Source organism: Meleagris gallopavo, chromosome 1, assembly GCF_905368555.1.
Source record: "Meleagris gallopavo chromosome 1, MGAL_WU_HG_1.1, whole genome shotgun sequence".
Classification (NCBI taxonomy): Eukaryota; Metazoa; Chordata; class Aves; order Galliformes; family Phasianidae; genus Meleagris; species Meleagris gallopavo.
In genome coordinates, this window is record NC_139404.1 from 42,974,344 (window position 1) to 42,987,018 (window position 12,675).

Genomic DNA, 12,675 nt, shown 5'->3' on the forward strand with positions numbered 1-12,675 from the left:
GAGCATTTCTCCTGTGAGGACAGGCTGAAAGAGTTGAAGCTTTTCAGCCTGGAGAAGAGAATGCTCTTGGGGGACCTAATAGTGGTCTTCCAGCAACTGAAGGGAGCCTACAGGAAAACTCAGGAAAGACATTTTATAACAACGTTCTTGCAGTTGTTAGTGCCTTGCCTGCACAAAGGAGCAGGAGTAGCACCCTCAGTGATGGTTAACAATGAGATGTCAGACTTAATAATATCAGTGTAAACTCAGTGTTTTTTTCCAAACGTGTAAGCTATCAATGACAAAAAAATTCACATTTAGCTGATGTTTGGCAACCATGGCATATAGAGGCAGAGTGCAGCCACTGTTTTGTAGCAACTTTATCACAAAGCTGCTTAGTATGCAGGGAACATGGGGAAAAAAAGTCACACAGGGTGTTAAAATCAAGTCTACTGGGAAGAGTAAATTATAGCAGTTGTGCAAAATGTTAAGGCCAGTGTATCAGTCAGCTTTTGCATGTCTGTACCTCTTGCCCACATGAAAGTAAATTTTCCTCTTCTTTCTGTTTCGTAGTGTTCTATAGGAAGCTGAAGAGTGTTGTTCATAGAGAAGCAGAATATCAACATTTTGCTCTGTGGTGCCTGTTGCCATTGAGATTGGAGGAAGTCTGGACAATGTTCAGTCTTGCATGGGCATGTGGCTGTGAATTAAAGGAAACAACAGATAGCTGTGAATCATTCCCCATGTTCCAGCATTTTTTCTAAAAGCACTCCAAGAAGAGCTGTAGAGAGTTAAAAGAATCTATTATAGAGAATAGAGATTTGTAAAGATCTATAAAGCTCTATTAAGATCTATTGCCTGTTTAAAAAAAAAAAAAAGTAATGAAAGTGATTGGCATTACAGGGAGGTGAGATACACAGGTTTCCTTGCCTTGCCTTGTCTTGCCTTCCTTTGCCTCTGCCTCTGCCTTTTTCTTTTTTTCTTTACCTTTTTCCTTTCTTTTTCTTCTTTTTTCCTCTTCTTTTTCTTCTTTTTCCTTTTGACTTTCTTTTTCTCTTGTTTTTTTTTTTCTTTTCTTTTTTTTTTTTCCCCAGCACTGGACAGCACAGTGAATGATTAAAGATTGTTTCATGATGTTTAAGTAGTTTGGAGTTTTAGTAGTATAAGTCTTTCCTTACACAAAAATCTTTCTTATGTTAGAACAAGAATGATTTCCAGTTTCTGTAAGAGCAGCCTGCCAGTAGCAGTTATTCACTTGCTGCTAATTTTGATAGTCAAAGCCAACTTTGTGTTGTAGCATAATCATAGCATAGTAATACAAATATCATAAGTCTGAAATCATGCCTTATGTCTCCTCTCATGTGAAGTCACATGATAGCACGTACCTGAGGGGCAGGGGATGAAAAGGCCAAAGATTTGGGGAAATACTGATGTTTTGTTAAATAGGAAAGATTGAACCAAAGCTTTGCTCAGAAGAATGTGTTTAAAAACGAAACTCTTTAAGACTGTAACTGATGCACTTACCTGAAACCTGAGCATGGGGAAGGGCGGAGCAGCCCATGATTCCTCTGAGATTGCACAAAATTTCAATGTGGGTAAATTCAAGGGCTTAAAATAATTACAGAATAAACAAACCCCTTCCCCTTCTTCCCCTCCCCCCCCTCCTCCACACACACCACACACACAAAAAAAAAAACAGCAGGTTTTTACAGGTACCTTCTCAATTAGGTGGCCATCAATGTATTTGGGTATCACGTATCCCAAAGCCTAAAGTGCATTGGTGATTCTGGCTTAAACTGACAGTAACAAAAAAGTGACAGGTGCTTTGTTTGTTTGCTGACGAGTATGCATGAAGAAATGTATGTAGATTTCTGGGCCATTTAGTATAGTTATGTGTTAAAAAGAAAACAGTATTCTCAGTTAAATACTGATCTCCATTTGCTAGAATAAGGGAGAAAATACGTTTCATGTTGAAAGCAGGTTTTACTGTAACATACCAGGAAGCCAAAAGTGTATTCTTCATGAGAAGAACTCCCTGTCATATGCTTAGAAGCTCAAACCACAATCTGCAGGTCTCTGACTCAGTTTTCTTTCATGAGATGAAGACAAACTAAAAAACTACAGAGCTCATTCTAAGTGAGATTGCTCCTAAAACACTGGAAGCAAGGATAAAAAGAAAGGGTTTTCCTATCCCATTGCTTTTAAAGTTTGGGTGGAAGAAGATACAAAAATAGTAGAGTATATATTAAGAATTTTCTGGGAGTCTAAGGTATCACCTTTATAATGCTACTCCATTACTGCAGTAGAAGAAGAAAACTTCTGCTGACTCATTAAATGCAAGGGCAACCAATTGTGTAGGTTTCTGGCTAGTCGCATTGTACTATCCGGGGGGACTAGATGGTTATTCTCAAGAATATCTCCCTTCAGGCACCCAGTTACAAAAGGAAAGATAAAGACAGAAAGTGAGAGGAGAAGCTTCACTATGCCCACAGGAATTTGATTGGGTGCCACTTAACTGTCTTTTACTAGTTAAAGCATCTTACTGAAGCCTCCACATGCTTTACTCTGGCAAGTTGAAAAGCAAGGCCTTGTTGATAATCACATGGGCTCCAACTGGGTGATAATATTTTCTGACACACTCTGCAACTATATTCTTCCCTTAACCTTGAAGAATGGTTCTCACAGTAATAAGTGACCTAAAAGCAAGGCTCGTTCAATTACGGAATGGAAACTAGATTGATGCTCTGTTTGGAGATTTCTAGCTTGTTCTCTTCTTCCTCCACTTCCAGCAAGGTAAGGTAAAGTGCAAGTACAGAAGACTGTCTCCCTGCTGATCTCTGTCTCTTGCAGGCTGTTTGCAGGTAGCAGCATTTGTTTCCACCCTTCTCACCTGTCCTTGCCTTTCAGCCATGTGAAACACTGGATATGTGGCATTCTTCTCCTCACTCTTCTTGGATCCAAAATGAAAGCAACTCTGATGTGAGAGGCCACAGGAGGTGGGACATCAGACATCTAAGAAACAAATGTTTATTCTCAGATGGCCTTATATGTTCCCTCTGTAATCAGCTGAGAGGTACAGGCAATTCCAAAGCATGATTCATATCATTAAAAATTAAATTTGTAGAATAGATGGGCTGAACCCTCCAGAGGGACAATTTTCTCTGCACTGTCTGTTCAAGTAACCCAGATGACAATCTTGGATTAGATGCTTAAATTTTTCAGGGCTGCAGTTAGATGAAGTGAATCCTGTCTGAACTTAGATTCCATCCACACTATCTAGAAGGGTACTTTAAACCAGAAATGTGACTGAGATTTTCAAGTAGGTTAAAGGACTTAAACCCTTATACTTTTTGGAATAAAATGGGCTTTAAGTGTGGAGATTCTTAAAGAAATTTTGGGAATACAAGTTTGCCTACTGGAAGCTGACAAAAATCATCATCAGTAATGGTGCTGAGAGCTACTTCTGGCACAGCCCCGCATAGCTTGAAGCTATTTAGCCATCCTTGCAGTAGCATGCTTCATTTTGTTTGACGTGATGATAAAGCTCAGCAATAGGCAGCACTGTCAATCCTGAGGAAAGCCAACCCACATCCCTGTCTACCCACTCTTAGAAATGTGATGAGCAAGCTTCACACGTTACCTTCACCTCTTTCTTTTAAGGATAGCATCTTGAGAGAGTTTATTTGAAAGAATTATTGGATGTTACCTCCGAGCTTGCCCATTTCTTGTCAGGTGATGTTGTCCTCCTTTCACAAAGCCTCACCCTGTTTTATCACTCCTCTCACATATTCCTTCATTTCTGCATCATGCTTTACCTCATGTCTTTTGGGTGGTCATCTAGGTTTTGTTAACTGAACTTTGACGATGTCACAGGACAGAAACCATTGCTGCACAGGTGTATTGCTCTGCACCAGTTTTCATAAAAATGCACGTTCCTCTTTCTTCCATTCAGTGCTTCTGTTATTTCAGAGCTCAATGCTCAGGGTTATCATTGCTTTACTTGCTTCCTCCACCATGTAGTAAAACAGGAAGTGGGAAAGGCAGCAAGCTTTCAGCTCAGAGTGACCACTCAAAAGTGTAGAAGGAAAGCTCAGTCTCATAATTTGGAAGCTGTTTAGTTCCCTCTGTCACAACCAGAAGTGCTGAGAAATGCTGAGCAGATGCCACTGCTCTCCAGCTCACCGCAACCTACAGTTTGCGCTGATAAAGGGCTCTGTGCTTGTACATGAGTACTCATGATAACGGAAGTGATTCAGTGCACAAATGTCCTATTATCAAGAACGTACAACATGTAAAGTAAGTGCCTGCTCCTGGACAAAGATAGCGAGTTGATCTGAAAAAGAAAAGTGCCTATGTTGCAATGAAAACCACAGGAGATAATGTGAGCTATGAATTTCTTTGGCTGTCAGCTATAAAACAGACACTCTTCTGCTTTATTTTACTTTTATCTGCTTTAAAAATGCTCCTTAAAAATGAACTCCAAGAGAGTGATTTTTGGATAGATGGTGGTCGAAGTGAACACACAATGATGACCTTTCAAAAGGGGGGATTACCTATAAATAGCGATGGTTATCCCTGACAGCCTTCTGACATAAGCCTGCCAGGAGTGTGAAAAGGAGACTCCTTCCACCAGTTCCTCCAACATGATTTGAGACTGGCACATGACACATTTTGGCCATGAATAGCTGAAGAGAATTTGCAAGGGGATCAAGCAAAAAGCCCCAGCAGCTGGCTGCCTAGTGATATTCCCTTGGATTTAAAAGTTAGCTCAGAACTACCTCCTCTTTTCCCATGAACAATAGCACATAGTTCTCTAGAAGGGAATATTAAGGTTTTATGTTTGAAATATGTCAATCTGGGAGCTCATTTCTTTAAAAAATTAATTGTAGTAATTTTTTAAAATTAGCCAAGCAGTGTCAGCAAAGTTTGTTCAAACCTCAGAGGGTTTAGTATCAGACTGCAGTTCTTAACTACTGTTTTAACTTCTGCTCAGAACCATGGATCTATTAAATCCTTAATTTGGAATGAGGAAGAGTTGGTATTCCTGGGCATTTGCTATTAGAGTGAAAGAGGCAACTGAATTAATCAGGAAAAGATATGCTCTGTTCTGTTTTTAATGCATACTCTGGTTATTTGTCTTATGAATTCATCATAAAATAACAATTCAGAGTTCTTTCCTAGCGGAGGTTTGTATGAAATCCCCGGACAACCTGAAAAAAAGGTTGTGCACAGATGACAGCAGTTCTGAATATTCAGGTGTGGTCAGTGTCCAAATGCTCACATGCTTATTGCTTACACACATCTCTGTATTGACTTCCCAGGGGCATTCCACACGCAGCCAGGGATTGCCAGCAGCCACTTTACAGCAGGCAGAGCTGTTCTCTTGTGGCCTCCCGTGCTTTAGAGAACAATTCTGATGGTAACAAAAAGATAGCTTCACTGTTGTTGTTAGATTCGTATTGGTTAATTACTATGTTCAGTGTCACTATTAAAATAATGATTACTAGTGGCCAGGAGCTCTGTATGAAACTGAGGCCCATGTGCTACACATTATTGGTAAACAAAATAAGAGGCAGTCTTTGTTGGAAGGCACTTACAGACTAAATAGACATGCAGACAAGAGATGTTATTATCTCCAGTTCACAGACGGTGACCAAGATAGGCTGATACGATGTGCCAAGGGACAGGATAGGTATGAGGAGGCATGGAGGAGCAGGCTGGACACTGACTGGGTCACTAGACTGCCTGTGCTCCCACCACCCTTCCTCCAGCACTTGCTGCCAACCTGGGAGATGCCAGGTTTCCCCTCACATAGAGATAGCAGAGCTTGACAAGCAGCTTCCTTTCTGGCTGCTCCAGCCCTGGTTTACCCTTAAAGCTGACTTCAGCCCAGCAGAGCCAGGTTGCTGTTTACTCAGGAAGAATTTTTGATTGATTGTTGCCACAAGTTATGGTTTTTGTTTTTTTTTTGATTCTGTATTGCAGACGTTGTTTCAGTGCACATTTGACAGTTGTTTCTCTGCTTTAGCATTGTGATCTGGAGGCTGTTAATAGCTGTTGTTGTGTTTAATGGCAGTGCTTCCTTCCAGCCTTTCAGAGTTTCAGAGTTCCTCTGAATTTGTGTCAGAGAAAAGTTGCCTTTAAAAAAATTAGGGTTCTTAAAGATGAGTTAGTGAAAGGAGTTATATAATATTGTGCATGCACTAGAAACAGACTCCGTGACCCAGAAGATAGCTTGCAGTCCTGTGCTGCTGCTGCTTATGATATAATGACTTATTTTCAGTGCAACGGCGCTGATCAGAACAAGTTATTTTTTGACATGAAAATCCCCCAAATGGTTACGGGAAACAGATCTTTGGTTTTGCTGTCCTGTATTCTTACTCATGTGCAACTCCATTTTTAAGACTGGTGTCCTGTTGTGACCTCTCCTACACACACAGGTATAAAAATGATTCCTGTCCTCAGTGACGAGGGGAATAGGGAACGCCAGCAAATGACAGTTCACATCTCCAGCTCTTCCTTTCACTGTAAATCTGGGGGTGGCTTTATCATGTAGTTGCTGTGCTGCTCTGATCTAACTGGCAGGTTAGTTTTTAAATGTGATTTATAACGTGGATCTTGTTTCCGCATTGGAGTGCTTTTGGATTACAGCATGAAATTTGAATGTGTCTAAATAAAGGGAATGCAGTAGTGGCAGTGGCTGGGAGGCAGGGATTATGTGAAAGCTTTCAGGACACTCTGAGCAGTGTGCTGCAGTAGCCAAAGGATTTTTATGGGCACAGAGGCACAAAGTAACCCCTCTAATCCCTTTCTCACTGGCTTACAGACTCTGAAGAAGCTTAATAATTACAGGGGAATGCAGTCAAAGTGTTTTTAAGGACATATGTGCAGAGGCTTATTTTAGTCATTTCCTAATAGCAAATGCACTGGCAGATTCTCAAGGAGAAATGTGAGTGTAAATTCTCCCTTCTCTCCTCCCAGCAAAAACGTGATGATTTACACTTCTATCAAAAATAGCCTTAACCAGTGATGAGCTGGAAGAATATTTCCCAGCCTGTAGGATTATGATCTCTTCAGCACCTTATCAATCATTCTCCTCTTTCTGATGAAATACAGGATGCATCCCTCTTCCGATGAGTCCCCCATACTGCTGCAAAAAGACAATCAGAAGGCCTGTGCCTGCCTGTTAAACCACTACTCTCCCGGAGAAGTATTTCACCTTCTCTGAAATTACTGGCTCAGCTGATGGTGACTCTGCTGCATATGCATCCCTACCCATAAGTGTGTCCCTAGCTGCACGTGTGCTATATATAAGCACACACAGGAGGTGTCCAGGAACTGTTTCTGTGCTGAGCTTTCAGTTTCACAGCTATGTCATTTTTGAAGGAGTCTGTGCCTCAGAGGAGAGCGATGTGGTGTTACTCTTTTACCCTGGAAACTCTCCGTGATTTTTCTTTATTTCACAGTCTTGCCCAATTCAGAAATCATTGCACAGATTTTCTTTGATTCTTCCTCAAATGCCACTTCCTCAGAAAACTGAACACAAAACATTACAGCAACAGGAAAGCTTTGTTTTGAATATTAAGAATAGAGGATGATAGGATGTATTACATTGTTTTATGGTGTGTGCTCATGCAGTTCTTGCATCCCACTGTTGTCTGGGATATAAACCATAAAAAAAAAAAAAAAAGAATTTTTATATCTCATTGTCAAGCTACTAATGAAAAATGATCTATTTGCTCAGCTTTGTAACAAAGATGAAAGTTCTGTCCATATAATTGCCATTTCTGTAAGACATTTCTGAAGCATGTAAACTCACACAAAAATATATCAGGTAGGAGTTATACTCAGTTGTCTGGAATTTCTCTTTTCAAATTGCATTGTTCTGCCTGCATCATCACAAAAATGCTAGCTAAAATTCTGGTCCTTTTCTGCTGGAAAACTTTGTTCAGGTTGGGATTGCAAATTAACTTGAGTTTGAATCTTTAGTATTCGTTATGCTGGGTCCAGTTTACTGTTTGTGAACTTTTGAGATGAAACAGTATAAACTAATCTAAGACCTGCCTTTCCTGTTTTGACATTAAAAGCTTGTAGCACATTTTGAATAGATTTTGTTTGCTGAAGTGTTATAAGCCTGCATCTTTTTTTTCCTGTGAGCCCAGGCTTTTTTTTCTGGAGGACCTGGCTCACCTTTTACTTAGTACTTTCCCACAAAGGCTGGGTATCCTGGCTTCGGTGCTCTAAGGAGTTTAGGTTTGAGCTGACTTGGCGAATCTTCAGGTTCAAGGATGGAGTCTAGAGGCTGAGCTGAAGCAATAGATGTGAATTCCTGTGCATGCTCCATGGGAGTGTGGGTGCCATCACCCCCATGTGAGCCACCTCAGCCCTCTCAATCCTTTGTCTTCCTTGGCAAAGAGATGCCATAGACCTTCTTGGCAGCAGTTGGAAAGAGAGAACTTCCGTGCTGTGATCAGAAAGAACTCCTTCCCTGTGTGGTGGCTGCACATCTGTACCTCAAACAGCTTTAAGTCATCAGAGAGCTGTAATACCTTTACTGATTTTTTAGGTTGTTGTAAAGTAGCCTGCTGAAATGAGCAGGTTTATGCCAATCAAATGTCCTGTTATTACATTCAGTCTGCTACAAGCTCCTGCACTGTGCTATCCAAAATTACCCTGAACAATGTTTCTTCTGAGTAGTTCTGCAACCTTGTGTGGAATGGCTTTGTGTGAACACAAGTGGCTTAATCTGGCCTTTCATGTCAATAATTGCAGTTACCAACTAAAAAAAAAATTGAAGTGTGGAATTTGAATCTTAGATGCCACTACCCTGAAGTACTGACTGTGACCAGGTTCTATTCTTTTTGAATGTTTCCAGGAAAAGCTGCTTCCTGGGCAGGAAAAAGATGAAAGATCAGGAAAGTGACTAACAACATAGAAACCTTAATGATGCCTATCAAGTGCAATAACTGAAATCACTGTGGATTGAGGCAAGGATAACAAAGTGGGCTGTTCAGCACAATGAGTGCAAGCTACTGTTTTTCAAGAAAATGTTTGAAACTTGCCAATGATTAGTCTATAAGCAGTGGAAGGGAAAGGCAAAAACAAACAAACAAACAGAAAAAAAACCACCAAAAAAAAACCAACAAAAGGAGAAAGAGGTTGTAAAACCAGGAATTGAACCCCACAGATAAACTTCATACAGACATGAATTACACTCCAGACGTAATCATCCAAATTTACACCTCATACATAACAATATAGTCAGTTCTTTTTCATTGGATTTAATTTAATTTAATGGTTTTGTTCACAAGCTATCTCTCTTTGGGTAATAAACAATTATTCTGATCACTGCTTGAACTTCTTCAGCCCTATCTTGTATGCCTTCCCATTGGCTTTATTTGTAGAAGGGAACAGATATGATATTTCCTGATGAAAGAACTGTAAGCATTTGCAGCAGAAACTCACCACTGATGACAAATCTTTATACTAAAAGAAATGCCATCCATAAATGCATCCATCTCTGTAGTGTCCGTCTGCCCCAGAAGGGACCTCATGTTACAGAAGGAACAAAATCTAAAAGGCAACATGGCATTAAAATATTGATGGAACGATGTTAGTAGGAAGGAGAATGCATATTTAATAAGTGTCTAGATGCTTTTCATGTACACATGTGACACCAGATCTCTCGGGCTAATCAGAGTGAGGTTGGGTTAGTCTTTGTGAGGGGAAGGTTCCAGATGATACACGGGGATATTCTGTTATATCTGGCTTGAAGGTATCTTTCAGTGTGTGCTTTGGTTGGAGGGAAGGAGCAGGGTAAGCGATGTCTTGATTCTAGCTTTCTGCTAAGGGAATTGTGCAGGCAACTCCCCTCAGGTCAAGTCTCAAAAGTCTCTTCCCTCCATGACTACCTCCTTTATAAACAAACCCAAGCTATGAGATGCTGCTGGTATTGCCTTCTGTGGGCTGATATGAAGGCTGAAAAATATTGCACACATTGTGTTTCCCTACCTGGAAACTAGGAGGTGTCAGGTCTTCTGATCTGACAATGCAAGGGAAGTCTCAGTCCACACGGAGAAAGCATTTGAAGGAGTAGGACAGGAAGCTCATTTTGTCCTAAATATGCTCTCACAGTGAAGGGTTAAGAAGCACATGATCCAGGCAGTTACTGGCAATGAGCTATAAAAGCTGTGACTTCTGCATCGTGTAACTATGGTTGTGACTGCGATGCACATCAGAGCCTTCAATTTCACCTTAATCTATGCTGGGCCTGCATATATGGGATTGTAAAAGAGCACGTAAATGGGTACGCACACCTCTGTACTCAGACTTTGCAAATATGTGAACTCTAAGCAGCTGTTAAGTTTTACAGACATGAAACACACCCTTCAAATGGTTGCTTGTAGGTGCATGAATGTTCAGCTTTGAATTGCAAAATTGACCTTTGTGCTAAAGTGCGTAAGTAGTCCCACATGTGCTGATCTGTGTCTATGTGTGTTTGTATTTAGATGTTTGCTCTTTTATTTGGCTAAAAGTGATTTCTAACACTTACAAACAGTTCTCTGTACATCTTTTATTATGACCAGCTCTTCTCTAGCTCTCTCACTCCATTCACTTGGTATGAGTAATAAAACCTACTTAATTGCCCCAATAAAGGCAGCTCTGTATTCTTGAACTTTTATATCGAAGGATTTTCCATTATATCACTATGTATTTTTATATATAGACAATAAAGTAATGGCTTCATAGAAGACTACTTGGAAACAGTGATAAACCTTATTACAAATATAGTCTACTGGTGACAAGAGTGAGTTGCAGATTGCTTTTCAGTCTTAATTATATCCAACACATATTTTCCATATGAGTGTTTGCTTCCTTTCAATCAGTGGCTAGGAAAAAAAGTGAGAATAAAAAAGAAAAATTCAGTTCATTTAAAGGAAGATAGTGTTAATTAAAACACACTGCAGACAACTATTTGTAGTCCATTACATTCTAGGCAAAGCATACTTGCAAAGCATTAATAGTAGTATGCTCTGAGCCAGAATGTTACTTTCATCATTAGTGTACTCCATGTTCTGGCACATTGGTGCAGCAACAAGACTCTGAGAATCATTGTGTTTTCAGAGAATTCCTTTAAGATGTATCTAGTGACAGTGTTGGTTATACAGAACTTTAGAAAAAGTTGGAAATATTCCTATCAGGCCAACTTTTATATATATTGCCAATTTGCCATTTATAGACTCACGTGATTCATTTTGCAGCTGTTTGTTTGTTCATAAAATATTTACAGGAACTAGAATTTATTTCTTATAGAAATGTTGGAAAGTAAGATGACACAAAACAGGAGTATGAATTTTATGACTGGAAAAATTTTCCAGCTCCACCTTTTATGAAAATATTCAGGAGAAGTTGAGTAAGATATGATAGAATAAGTGAAAGCGAAGAACTTCTGAAGAACCAAGTTACTCAAATCAGTATTGTCTGATTTAGAGTCTTTCATGGAGTGAAAGCAGGACAGTGAAGAAATTTAGCGTGTGTGTTGAAACAGAGAGGAAGATACTAGAAAGGGGCTCACAGCAGTATTTTATTTATTTGGCATTTTGAGGTCTACCAAAGCAACAGAGCAACCTATGCAAAGCACTTCCAAATGAACTGGAACAGTAAAAATACGTCTAGTTAGGCATATTCAATACATATTACACCTAGTTGAAAAAACTTTAAAGCAACCATACTGTAATGCATTAAAAATGCTAGTTTATATCTTTATCTAGGAAAAATACAAAAAGGGAGAAAAATGCATCTTCATTTCCCTCCTGGAGTTCTTTTGTTTTATTCTTTTCTGGGACAGTACTGCTTGCAGTAAAAGGACCAAGAGTGGCAATGAGTACAGGGAATCAGGATGAGACACTTTGCTCCCACTGTTCACCTGTGGCTCATTGCCTCTAGTCTTTCTCTTTAGAAAAATACATTAAATGGAGCTGTAGGCCTCCATGCAAGGCCTATCAATGAGCAGTCATCCCTACAATATGCTTACACTGAGTTCTCAGTAAGGAGCAGGGATGCCTTTTACATGGATTTCCTTTGAAAGGCAGGGTCAAAAAAGGAGATGGCATACATTCATATTCCTTCTGCCCTCCTTTCTCTAGTCTTTCTTTAAAGACATGGTGCCTTGTGAGGGCACAAGAGCAGAAGGGTCTCTGAAAGGATGGAGGATAAGGTCTATTCACAAAGGCTCCTCTCTATATCGATTGTGAAGAAGAATGAGTTAATGGGGACTGAGCTATCTGAATATAGACAGAGGGCTGCATATGCTGATCTGCCTGAGTTGAAAGGATTGGATGGTATTTAATTCATTGCCGTGCCGGAGGAGAATAATTAGTGAATTAAAGTGGATTTTCCACTATAAGTAACGTGTTGCTGAGGCTAGTTTTAGGAGGATTTATTTACCTCCTTGTTAATAATAATAACAACAAACAAACACCAAAAACAAAAATCTGAGACAACTGTCTTGTGAGGGATCTGTATGCAATATTAAAAATTCCGGCTGTGGAGTCTGGATTCTATCGTTAAAACTGAATAGCAGAGACAGGACACTGCTGGCATACAACACACTTTATAACTGTGCGGGGTGCTGGGTGCTTGGAACGTGTCTATCATACAGTAAAAGTGCTGTTCTTGTCTATGTTTAAAGTAAGA